The sequence below is a fragment of the Acomys minous genome, assembly GCF_964271855.1.
Source record: "Acomys minous genome assembly, chromosome: 1".
Classification (NCBI taxonomy): Eukaryota; Metazoa; Chordata; class Mammalia; order Rodentia; family Muridae; genus Acomys; species Acomys minous.
Window position 1 is genome coordinate 28,353,629 of NC_140483.1, and position 13,763 is coordinate 28,367,391.

The following is a 13,763-nucleotide window of genomic DNA, read 5'->3' on the forward strand; positions in this document are numbered from 1 at the left end:
CTATGCTTATAAAATTTGGAGATGTGATTCAAATATTTTGAGGTACCAGATAAAGTATTTACTCCCTCATCCTCACAGGCCCTGTGTATGAAATGGAGATGCTGAGCTCACTTCCATGGTACGAATTTGGCAAGGGCACATATCCAAGTTGATAACAAATAGTGAGTAACGGACAGTCTTTATCTCTATTAAATATTGCTTGCAGGACCTGATTCTTTTCATGCACCATTTTTCAGGGAAACAGATTTCTTGCTGGCTGAGAGAGTCTAAATGCTTGGAAAATTGCCCTATAATTTAAGATCTTTCAAGACCCTTGGCCCTCCTGATCTTAAATTTGTAATGTAGTCATGAAACAGTAATGCTTAAAGTGTAAATTACTGCCTAAGTTAAAATAATCCTTGACTCATCTTTCAAGGCTGCAGAGTGGCAAGGGAATAGAAGTTGTGCCTTTTGCAAGCTGCCAACATTGGCTGGATGCCGAGCAGTGAGGTGAAGGACTTGTTGACTTGATGGTGACGACTTTCCCGAGACTTTCATCTCTGCTGTCCTCTGTCCTGAGTGACTGTTATTAATAGCCCCAATTTCTAGAGCTTCTGAGTAATTCACCTCAAAGAAACTTAGCAGAGGAAACCATGAAGCCACAAGGTAACATTTGCTAGTGTCAGGCTTTTACATATACTTGTGATTTTTGAACAAAACCGCTTGGAAATTACACATTGAAGGAGATGTGTGCCTTCATTACACTTCTGAATAATGAACTGTCACTTTCTAAAAGTGACAAATAACATTTCATGTGTCATTTTTATCCAAAATGTTTACAAATTTTCTCTCCATATGTGTAAGGAACTGACTTTGCAACTTGATTAATTGTTCTTATGTGAATAGTTCCCTCCAGAGTGTGTTTTCTATCCTTTTTCTCTCTCAGACTGATGAGAAAGAAATGATGACAATGATGATGGTGGTGGTGGTGGTGGAGGTGGTGATGTTCTATCAGAAGAAAGGGGCACGAAGAGCTTTGAATGCCCTTTCTTAACTATCTTTCATGCACAATGAATTATACTTCACACTAGGCTGAATCTTTAATATGACAGAACCTCCTTAATAGAGGGTGTGAATTGATGGTCACATTTGATGGTTAGAGGAGAAGTTAATTACACACAATATAGCAGGAGCCAACCTGATTGTCTTACAGGCCTATGTAAGCTAACCCAAACAACTATTAAGAAAAACAGATGAAAATAAAACACAGATTAAATGTATTCCCCAGGCCCTTCTTGGTTATTTTAATAAAATCACATAGAAAATAAAACTGTTTTGAAAATTTGAAATTAATTACCTATATTGACTAGATAAGAGTATTTGTGGCAATTTGTACTCTATCTACAAACTTAGGGTCAGGTGGGTAAGAATTATAAATGCATGTATAATGTGTTTATGACTCTATAGATAATATGTTGAAACAAGCCTCAGTGGTGAGTTTTCCAAAAACTTTGGAAAACGGAAACAAAAATGTCATGAGACATAACTCAAATCTCACAGATAAGATATATGATGTCATCTTCCTAGATAAGATAGAAATGGTGAAAAACATTTCTATAGTGAAAAACAGTCCCAAAGTCTCCAGGGCTAAAACACCAGGTTTGTTTTTTGTTCATGGCATGTGTCCTTCACAAATTTGATGGATACCTGTGTTCCATATTGTTTGCACTTTGGGACCCAAAGCAAACCCCAAGTAAGAGATGGCTGTGTTGTTTTGGCAGGCAACTGTCCCTATCCAGAAGTGACATTTAGCACTTGAAAATCATTGGCCAGAAATTATCATGAGGTCACACCTAACTCAAAGAAGTTATTAAAAAGCAATTTGGTTTTATGTCCAGAAAGAGGCATTGTCATAGAGACTTTGATATTAAAAGAAATGACTGGTCCACAGGCCAATGTGAGTCTTTATTCTAGAGAGATGGAAATGAATATGTCAGCTAAAGTATATGTGAAGGTTATGCCACTGATGAGTGACATGAGCATTCCCACAGGAGATGGCAGTGTGCTTTGTGAAGGCCTCAGTTGCCCTCCCTCTTATTCTATGGCTATTAAACGTATGTAATGCCTTCCCAGTCAGAATTAAATAAAAGACTTTCATACAAAAGCATACCATGATATGATTCTTCTACAGTAGTTTTATCTTGATGCATGGTTATTCTGGCTTTGGGAATTGATTTTGTAATGCTTACTGAGCTTGAACAAGCCTCTTAGGTCAAAATAGTTTTAGTGCACTGAAAAGATGCATCTTTAAACCAATGTGGCATAAGTCAACTCTGAAGGATGAAGGATTCACCAAAGGGAGTTTGTTTTTGTTGATTATTTTTAGATTTGTCATCATAGGAAGTTAGCAGTGTGATAGGTGGCTTAAAAAATGAGCAACTCAATGCTCTTTATTGGTGTTTTAAGAAGAGGGGCCTCCACCCTCAAGGTGAAGACTGAGCAGGCAGAAGCAGCACTCTCAGGCTGAGTATCAAGAAACTTTTCTGCCTTTGAGTCTCCTGGATCCCCATTGCTGCCATCACATCTTCTTCTAATGTCTTTAGCTGCGGCACATAAGTTCCTTCCAGAGCATCTTCCACTGATGTGTCCTTAGGGCCATTAGTTCGTGTTTCAGGGACATTGGCATCTGCTCTAGGACATTCAGGTTTAGGGATAATTCTCCGAGATCTTGTAGAGACTTGAACCCACTCTTCTGTCTCAGTAAATCTCCACTGGGTATCAGTGGGTTTCCTGTGAACAGGGTCCACTAGCTTGACTTTGTGATGAAGCAAGGGGGCATCATTAGCGATCATGGTCCCTCAGTGATCCTTGGTCCCACCAGTGTAGTAGTAATGCATGTTCAACCCCTCCAGGACAACCCAGTTCTGCTGTCTCCTTGCCTTGCTTCCCAGCATCCTTGCCTTCTAAGATTTCCACCATGTCTCCACAGAATAGGTGCCAGTCTTCACTGGAGATGTGTTCTACCACTATTGGGCACTGCCTGCTCCACGGAGGATTCTTCCTCTTATCTGCTAGGGAGCCTGGACAGCTCATCCCGTATCGGTCGTGATGGAGGAGGGGGGAAGAGGTTGGCTTTGGATGCCATGGCCAGCAGGGTTGAAAGACACGTTCCTAAATGTGAGAAATCTCACCAGTGAAAGACTCAAAACTTTCTTCATCAGCTTTCCCAACCTTTCTTTGCACGTGTGTGCTCTACTCTGGCCTAGGTGGCCCTTTTTAATATAAGTTTTCTATGTTATACTCTTGAACAATGCCTACATAAATATATCAAGAGCCTGTGTGTAGCTAATGCATTCTATATTGATAAGAAAATTAAAAATTAGATTTAATAGTATGACCCAAGTAAAACTACCTAAGAAAAATTCACAACTTGAGAAATACAGGCATGTTCCCTCTGTGTTGTGTACTTGGATTTGAAGGAGCATTATAATATGTGAGGAAACAATGCCAATGATATATCCTTCCAGCTTGGGAGCCAACTCAAGGGAATGATGGGCAAAAATATGAGTCTATCCCTCACTCCAACTTCTTTTAATCAATTACTGGCTATTCAGAGAAGCAGTACAAGGCTATGCTGTAGGTAATAAATCTTTACAATGCAATATATTATTCTATAACAAAATCATAAAATATTTACTTCCATGTATGACTGCGGGTGTATTTTCTACCTCATGTGGTAGTTGTGGTGGTTTGCATGAACATGGGCTCCATGGGTTCTAATGTTTGAATACTTAGCAGCCAAATGATGGAGCTGTTTGGGAAGGATTAGGAGAATTGGCTTGTAATAGGAGGTATGTCACTCAGGGCAGCCACTGTGGTTTCAAAAAACCATTTGTGCCAGTCTCAATGTGCCTCTGTCAGCATATTGCTTGTAAATCAAGATGTGAGCTCTTAGTTTCTTTAGCCACCATGCCTTTGCTCCACCATCATGGGCTCTAATCCTCTGAAACCATAAGCCCCATTAAACAATTAGATGGTTCCCTTTATACATTGCCTTGATCCTGGTGTTTTGTCACAGAAATAAAAAAGTGACTATGGCAGTAGTCAAATTATTTTTGTGAGCCAATAATTTAATATTACTATACAAAGGTTCAAGCCAGAGAGATCTAATTAATTTACTGTAAGTATTTATTCTCCTTGGTTATCTAGGTTGGACTCATCCAACCAATGGTGGAAAAGACTTAAAGGAAAAAATGAAATTTATCACAGTACAAGTGACTTTTCCTGAGGACTAGACCATCAGCTCCCATTCAAAGGTTCCCAGCATCCTGGTAATCCCTAAATCATATAAGACAATCTTAAAACAAACCCTAATATCCCTTTGAAACCATTCTGTTTCCCTTTGTAGAGCTGACATGGATTTTTTAATACCAGGGAGCAAAGTGTTGCTGCAATAGACATTTAAAAACTTTAGAAGTAGTTCTGGAATTAGGTAATTGGTACAAGCCAAAGAATTTTAGAGGCATGATAGAGAAATCTGACATTGAGCTTTCATAGTACTGCAATGTGCTATTGAGTTGCTAGGGGCAAAGAGGAGTCATCGTCAACCTTGTCCCCATGTGGACCCTGTGATCTACAGTAATGGTTGGTTTGGCAAGATACGCCCATGGTACAATAGTGGCAAGAACGCATAGCATCCATGGTTGTCTGCAGAATGTCTGCAAGGATTAAACCAAGTCAGCATTCTAGCATGGAGTGGGAAGGGGTTCATGAGCCTCCAACCACAGCCAGGGAACCACAAACAGCTGGTTGTTTCTGGGGGAAGAAGGATACGTTTTCTTTATGAGTGTGGTCCTGTCCCTGGAAGGTTGATCACATCCCAGGGGATGGACTCATACCACGAGAATATGAGGAACACCAACTAAACTCAATGGGACAATCTTTTTAAAAGGGAACAAGGACTTTTGGGTAGTAGAGATGTAGAAGTGGATCTGGATGGGTTTAGAGTGAGGAGGAGAATGACTACGATCAAAACACATTTTATAAACTTCTTGAAGAATTAATTAAAAACATAAAAGACGAAGAAATATCTGATATTATCTTAAAGAAGTATAAATATAAAGGAATTTTAGGTCAGGTCCCAGAAGGAAATGGGGAAGATCACATTGGAAATCAGAGAAAGGCAATATTTTTTTTTAAAGTGGTAAAAAGTTTGGCTAAAACATGTTGTGTTAGGTGGAAGCTATAAATGATGAAGTTGGTCATTTAGCAGAGAAGATATCTAAGCAAAATGGAAGGTGCAGCCTGGTTTCTCTTTCCCAGGTATAGTAAATGAGAGAGGTAGGACAGAGTGAAGAAGAAACTGTTAAGTAAGAAGAACCAGCCTTTGATGATTTGGGAGATTTTCATATTATCCAAATTCTAAAGAATGCTGAAAAGATGAAATGCACTGTTAAGTAAATGTGATCTGGGAGAAGGCCAAGGGCACATGAGGACAATCTTTAAAGAGATTAGGCATTCAACTCATGGATACACACCCTCATGTTGGAGGAAGCCAGGAAGAGTGAAGGGCTGGCCTAGAGAAGTATATGTGGGAAACTATTGTGTATTAGAGTGACTCCCTTGGTATATACATAGATGGCCCATTAATCTTGCAGGATTATTGTACCTCCAAAGCATTGGCAGTTTCGTCTGAATTTGAATAGAGGGCAGACAAAATTAACAAGGCGTCTTCAGAGTCTTTTAATCATATAGGGAGGAAATGAGGTGAAAAAAAAATGACACAGCTGTACACATGTGCTGGCCTTCAGGAACAGGAGTAACTCATTGAGTAGAGCTGTGGACCCAGAGGCCTAAGGATGATGGAGCTGATGCTGAGGGCACAGGCACTGGAGCTAAGGATGGATCAAAAAGCCAAAGAGGAACATTCATGGGCACTGAAACCCAAAGGGGGTTTCCTTGCTTAGTTTTGAATGTGGGAGAGAACAGAGTCCCCTTAATTCCATCTCTTGTCTTCCCTCTGGGATAAAAACATATATGTTTTACCTGTGTGTTTGAGAAGCAGGCAACTCATTTTCTGGCTCACCAGTCCATCACGGATCCTCTGTTCTAGGAGGAACCACACCAGGGTCTTATTTATATGTGATTTAGATGATCTAGGTGATCAGAGAGAGGATTTTTGAGGTGTCATTTAGATACATTTTTGTTGTTGTTTAGATTTGTAGTGGATTAAAACATTAAGGATTGTGCTGGCCCGTTTGACATCACCTTGACACAAGCTAGAGTCACCTGAACTAAGGGAACCTCAACTGACAAAATGCCTCTATAAGGTCCATCTATAGGGCACTTTCTTAATTAGTGATGGGGGCAGGGGGTCCAGCCCATTGTGAGTGAAGCCAGCCCTGCCCACAAAAAGGTAGACTAAGCAAGCCATGATTGGCAAGCTGGTAAGCAGCACTCCTCCATGGCTTCTGCATCAGCTCCTGACTCCAGGTTCCTAGTGTGATTGAGTTCCTGTCCTGACTTCCAGGGATTGACTATGATGTGGAAGTGTAAGACAAATAAGCTCTTTCCTCCCCAGTTTGCCTTTGGTCATGGTGTTTCATCACACTAATAGTAATCCTAACCAAGGCAGAGACAGTAGGATAGAGATAACATATTTTTCATGGGCGACAGGTATAAATTAGGGGGAGAGGACAAAGTATAGTGAGTTGGCTAGTGTCTTTCAGAACAAAGCTTTCCCTTCTATGCTATTCAAAACAGCATGGTTCTGTTGACACTTCAAGCCTCCAGGACTATGGGCAATCATACTTCTGTAATTTACACCACCAGACTTAAGACAATTTCATAGGGTGGCCCTAAAAAAAATCAATGCATAACCTTATAGTTCATGTTAGTTTGTACTCAACTATGTACTCAATATACATAACAGTGATCACGCAGCTGCTTGGTATGAAAGGATCTGTCCTAGGTGCTAGAGAGATACTGACAAACAAAATATATTCCAGGGCAGCAAAATGATTACTATTCAGCATACGCTCTCTGATAAGGGTGAATCAAAGATGTGGGAATTGAGAGCAGAGTCACAACTCTCTGGGTTACTCAGAGAAGACCTCTTTAAGGTATGAGGAGTTGTCTGGGAAAGGGAGGGCTAACGAGAAGAGCAGGCACACACCTTAGAACCAGGAGAATACAGGGGCTGTTCAAGGCTCCATATGGCTGCACTCCATATGCTGGATAGACACATTAGACAAAGAAGAGGGAAATGGGGTCTGGCACTGTGAATTTTAGATAAGTGTGGACAAAGTGACACAGAGAGAGTGATATTTACCCAGGCAAGGACAGAGTCACACACACACACACACACACACACACACACACACACACACACACACAGAGAGAGAGAGAGAGAGAGAGAGAGAGAGAGAGAGAGAGAGAGAGAGAGAGAGAGAAGAGAGAGAGAAAGAGAAAGAGAGAGAGAGAGAGAGAGAGAGAGAGAGAGAGAGAGAGAGAGAGAGAATGACAAGAAGAGTCCAGACCCCAAAACTGATGGAGCACTTTCTGCAATAGAAAGAAATGTAGGAAATTTAATATTTAGTATTTTGAGGTAGAGATAAAAAGAACATCTCATATGAGATGTGTGACTATCTTCTGGAGTTCAGTTTATAGAGTTTAGGTAAGATATAATTCATTTTATTAAAAAAAAAGAGGTGGTATGATATTTTTAAGTTGAAGTAGAGGAAACCAAGACAATTATTTTAAGAAGCTCCACTCTGGAAAGGAAGAGATGAAACAGAGAAGTCACTACAGCAGTGGTTCTCAACCTTCCTAACACTGTGACCTTTTAGTACAGTTCCTCGTGTTGTGGTGACCTGCAACCAGGAAATTATCTTATTACTACTTCATAACTGTAATTTTGCTGCTGTTGTAAGTTGCAATGTAAAATTCTGACATGTAAGTTATCTATACAAAAGCCTCCCAAGAGGGTCACAACCCACAGGTTGAGAACCACTGCTCTAGAGCACCATTTATGGATGAGTGATTGTAGGAAAGTTTTAAACAACCTTTTCGGGTTGTAACCATAGAGACAAAGAAAGAGATGACAGTAGCACTGTTATCATAATAGGCAATAACTAATTAGCAGATGATGTCGGTGAAGAAGCAGAAGGAGAGGGATTCAGAGCAATTATGGTTTTGGCTAGTTGGCACATCTGTCATGTGTGACAAGAATGAGGAGGGAAGAGACAGCTGAATGACAGGAAGAGTTAAAGAAGGATGCGCATTGTGTTCATTATTGGTCACTTAATCTTGGCAGCTCAAAATGATGAGTTTAAATGCTCCATTTCCCATGGTACTCCTAGAATACTCCAGCCAATGCCTCTCCATCACAGGTTAGTCATCTCAGCCCTTGTCTGAAGGAGAATCTACATCCAGAGGTCCTTACCTGCCTGTCAACTGGATTCAATATGTGGGGCTTTGTATAATCTTCCTGGAGTCCTCACAACAACCAGCCGGCTTCATCCAGAGTAGGGGAGTCAAGAGTGAGAGAGAGCAAGAGGGCCTCCAAGGTGAGAAGAAAAGAATTTATATAACAAAATGATGTCTGACACTCCTGCCATCATATTTGCAAAATGAGAAGTAAGTATAGTCCATGCACATGGGGAAACAATCTCCCTCTCTACAAAGGAGAGCACCAGAAGAGTCCTGGCCATGCTCTTAAAATTACTGCATCCATATCATCTGCAAAAGTTTTGGAAGGCATGGCAAAATATTGAAATGCTGGACAACTATAAAATGGCTTTCCCAGACCCATAACAATATATACATTTTTTAGAACACACCTCTTAAGGAACTGTAAGTACATATGGGATCACGTTGTCCAGAATGTGCATTTGTCCCACCTGCTAAATATGTAAATAGAGGAACAAAGTGGATTCTGTGATTCCATTAAAATCCATATAATTCAGGGCTAGAGAGATGGCTGTGTGGAAGAGAGCTTGCTGCCAAGGCTGAACACCTGAGTGTGAGTCCCAGAATATGGTGGGAGATGAGAATGGGTTTCCACAGATGAACTACACACACACACACACACACACACACACACACACACACACACAACACACACACACACACAAACTATAAGAATTTAAAATATTCATAGAATTTGCGATGATATGAAAATTGAGATCAAAGTACAGATTATCTGAAGGCAGGTAGCTTGTTTCTTGACTTAACACTTACTTGATAAAGTCCAGAACTCACGCTCATTGGTCAGCTTAGTTGGGATCAATTCTACACTACAGAGGTCAGTATATCTATTAATCAGATTTTACCCTTTAATTCTCCGATGGCCCTTTAGCTGTCTTGACCTCATGGGGGAAATCAGGGGATGGATGGTGATGCACACATATCTGTTGGGGATGTCCAAGTTAACTCAGTGGCCATTTGATTATGTCCTATGGGAGGACATTGTAGTATTTCTTTGTTCTTTTCTGGAAATCCTCTTTCTAGATAGTAATCTTATGATCTTTGAGGCAATTTAAAATATTGTATGTCCACCTATGGCTAGAGCTGGGGCCCAGACTCCATTCTTTTGAATGGTAATCAAATTCCCTAAGTTTTATTTCCTGATTTTACAAGTTACTGATTGTGAGGGAGGACTCCATTTTCAATGACCTTCAAGCATATTGATACCTAACTGATGTTAACAACCATTAACTCCAGTTCACAATAATAGATCATCCACTGTGTGTTCCTCCAAACCACAAGCTGTAAACACAGTGTAATGTACCATCATTATGAACATTAGTGTTTTGTTGAGATAATGTTAGTTTCAGTATTCAGACTATTCAAATCATGTTTCCTAGATGTTTAGACAATAAATATAAAAACAGTGATAGCACCGGCACCATCACAAACTGAGCAACTCCAAAAGAGAAGGCTAAAGGACCGTGCTGTTTTATTGTTAGACAGAAGGATGCGTTCAACAGCGTGCACTGACCAGTGAGCGAAGAGAATGCACACACGATGAAAGCCAATTGTGATGAAAACATGGAGTCTTTGCTCATTGCTCGCTCTTGCCCTTGCGAATTCCTTATACCATATCTGTAACGAGCCCTGTCTACTCTGCATTATTATCCCCGTGCCTGGTTTTGTGTCATTTGACGGAGATCATAGAGACCTGGGAACTAAGGGAAAGCTGGGCCAAGATCGCAGGGACAATGGGGCTAACACATGCCTTAACTACCGTTACAGAGAGCAAGTAACCTACGTCACACTCAGTTGTTTCTGTCATTCGTTTAAACCACTGTGAGGGTGTTGTGCACTTTCCCTTATTTGCATACACATTGCTGTAAGGACTTTCTGAATCTCAGGGAAGAATTCTGGAGAAGTGAAGTTTCCAGTGTCCAAACTGAAGTAACCCACGTAAATTGAGATGATAGGTCCTCTAACACTAAAAAGAGGTCTTTGTACTTCAAAAGAATGGGTTTCATTTCTTGGCAGTTGAGTATGCTTTGAGAGATAGCCCTGCGTTCCTAGTTACCAACTTCGCATACCTGTCCTTACTCATAAGGAGTCTGCAGCAGATTCCTAGGTGTCTTGTTAGGATTTTATTGCTGTGATACATGTGAGACACCATGATCTTATGAAAGAAAGCATTTCATTGGGTCTGGCTTCCAGTTCAGAGGTTTAGTCCATTGCTGTCATGGTGGGAAGCATGGCAGCACGCAGTCAAGCGTGGTGCTGGATAGGTAGCTGGAGTTCTACATCCAGATTGGCAGGCAGAAGGAAGACAGAGTAATGTTGGGCCTGGCTTGAGTTTCTGAAACCTCAAAACCCACCTCTAGTGATACACTTCCTCCAACAAGACCACACTACTCCAAAAAGACCACATCTAATTGTGCCACTCCTTTGAGCCTATTTTCATTCAAACCACCACACTGAGGTAGACCTTTCTCCCTCTGCTCTGATCCTCCCTTTTTCTCATTCATTCCCTTCTCCTCCCTTCTCCATTACTGGGGTATATGTAAGTTAAAGTTGAAGAGAGAGAGAGAGAGAGAGAGAGAGAGAGAGAGAGAGAGAGAGAGAAGAGAGAAGAGAGAAGAGAGAAGAGAGAAGAGAGAAGAGAGAAGAGAGAAGAGAGAAGAGAGAAGAGAGAAGAGAGAAGAGAGAAGAGAGAAAGGGAGAGAGAGTTTTCTGGTCCCCAACTTCATAGCAGAGAGGAAGAATGTGAGTGCCATCTGAACAGTCTAGACAAAGATGCCCATTGTCTCTGTCACTTTGAATGTAACAGAAACATGTGACGGTCATGGATAATCTGCTCATTACAAAGCTAACACTCTGGGATTCCAGCCCTTGGCATTGCAGAATGCTGGAGAAAACCGATCAGTTGGCTGCCAGGAATGTTCTCAGAATCAGACAAGGGTGCTTGCCTCTTCCTCTCTTCGTGTTCCTATTTACTTAGCAAGGATTTGCAAACCGAAATCTACAGGGCTATGTTCCATGTGCCGTAACTAGACTGTTCAGTGCTAATGTGTTCCATCACTGAAACAGGATGATGAAAGTTACTCCCCATTTCACCGAGAAAACACAATTGCAAAGTGAAGCAATAAGTGATTTCAAAGATCCTTCCATAAGTGTTTGCAACCCTCCCACATCCAACAAATGATTAGCTCATAAAAAGAAAAAAAATATCAATTAAGGTGATTGAAAACATGCCTCTTAGACTGCTAAAACCACCATTTATGTGGTTAATTTAATTCATTACTGTCTGGCTTCAGCTTTATCATTCATGAAATGTGCATGTAAAAGTATTTAGCACTCAATGGTTTTATTAAATAATATAATCTATGTAAATATTTTAGTAGTAATTTGCACATGTTACACACTCAGAAAAGTCTATAATTTTTTTAGCAACATGGATGCTTCAGAGGGATAGGACAAGAGAAAGAAACAGGAGAGATTCAAATAGGAAAGAGGTAAATTATCTGCGGCCGAAACAATCCTGAACTCAAGGTGAAGGTGCGTGCCACCAAGCATAACCTGGGCTTGATCCCTGTCCCCACAGAGAGAAAGGAAAGAGTTATTAGCTCCTGTAAGAGCTATGCACCCTGGCATGGCCCCATAAGAAGACAAACCAACAAATAAAGCATGGCACAGTGGCACACTCCTGTAATCCTAGCACTGAAGGAGGCAGAGACAGAGGCAGGCAGATCTCTGTGAGTCCGAGGCCAGCATGATTTACAAAGTCAGTCCAGGACAGCCGGAGCTACAAAGAGAAACCCTGTCTCAAGAAACTAACCAAAACAGGCCGGGCGTGGTGGCGCACGCCTTTAATCCCAGCACTCGGGAGGCAGAGGCAGGCGGATTGCTGTGAGTTCGAGGCCAACCTGGTCTACAAAGTGAGTCCAGGACAGTCAAGGCTACACAGAGAAACCCTGTCTCGAAAAACCAAAAAAAAAAAAAAAAAAAAAAAAAAAAAAAAAAAAAAGAAACTAACCAAAACAAAAACCTAACTCACGCACGCACTCACGCACTCACGCACTCACGCACTCACGCACTCACTCACTCTACAATGTTAAAAGCCTGCAGCTTTTCTACACTGTTTCAGCTCTACCATTAGCAGATGTGCTGAGAAAGCACGCATGGGGAGAGTCTCACTCATCATAGTCACAAAGTAAACCAAGCGAGGAAACAAAGGCCCCAAAAGACACCTAACAAAGGAGGTGCAGAACCTCTGCGGTGCAGGACCTCCGCGGTGCAGGACCTCTGCGGTGCAGGACCTCCGCAGTGCAGGACCTCCACATAGAAAGACTTCCCGTGCTCAGGGAACAGCACCATTACCACTGTGAGATGACTATTCCCCGGCAAAGTTTCAGGAGCATTCTTCTCAGAAATAGGAAGAGGACTCTGAACTTTACAGAGAAGCACAGAAAGCTCCAGGCAACCAATGTTATCTTGAGAGAGAGAGAAAAAAAAAACCAAGCAAACAAACAAGCAAAAATCAGTATTGGAGGCATCACAGTATCTGATTTCAAATTATGCTGCCAATCATTATTAACAAACATCATGGTCCTGATAGAAAAACAGATAGGTAGAGTCACTTAGCAATCTGATTTTCAACAAAAAGGCCACAAATCTACAATGGGGGAAAAGTAGACTCTTCCACGAATGGTGCTGAGAAACTTGATAGCCACATGTAGAAGAGAAAATTAGATCCCTGTCTCTTACTCACACAGAGAAATGTATCAAAAAAAAAAAAAATTAATGCAAACCCCAACCTTTGGCTTGAGAGACAGTTGTGTGTGGGCAGCAACCCAATGCTGGGCCTGAGGGAGACAGAGTTTTTTCGCCCTTCCTGTCCAGTCAGTGTAGCTCTGGGCAGGTGACTCAGAGGGACGATGATCATCTCTCCATACTCTACGGAGCTGTTGAGGATCGGTTGGAGTTTGTTGGAGTACGCTAAGACACGCTACCATGCCATACGCTGACCTGTTGGTAGTATTAACTCCCCGTTCTCACTTGCCACTTTAGAACACCTCAGTAAAGCCCAAGTTCCTTCAGCTTTGACGGGTGAGGAGTCTGTAAGGCAGGGTTCACTGCACACTGAGTACGAGTCCTGTTCTTGACCAGGAGCTTTGAGGGTGAGCTGCAAATAAGGAAAAAAATACACATGGTGGTTTTAACTTTAAAGACATCATAATCTAGCCATAGAGAAGATACTGGTGCAAATTTAATCAAGTTTGGGGAAAACGCAGAACAATGTAAATGATTTGGGGCCCATC

The 13,763-nt window shown here is 41.4% G+C and overlaps 1 long non-coding RNA gene and 1 pseudogene across 2 annotated transcripts; one reads left to right on the forward strand and one right to left on the reverse strand.

Moving 5' to 3' along the window:
* Nucleotides 1-76: 76 nt before the first annotated feature.
* On the forward strand, nt 77-9,000 carry LOC311600722. The gene is made up of 3 exons (XR_014780329.1): nt 77-161; nt 416-645; nt 8,370-9,000. It is a non-coding gene; the product is annotated as an uncharacterized lncRNA (long non-coding RNA).
* On the reverse strand, nt 2,404-3,966 carry LOC311596779 (large ribosomal subunit protein uL24m-like; annotated as a pseudogene). The gene is made up of 2 exons: nt 3,948-3,966; nt 2,404-3,150 (listed from the first exon to the last, which is right to left on the reverse strand). The product of its transcript is annotated as a large ribosomal subunit protein uL24m-like (transcript).
* Nucleotides 9,001-13,763: the final 4,763 nt, after the last annotated feature.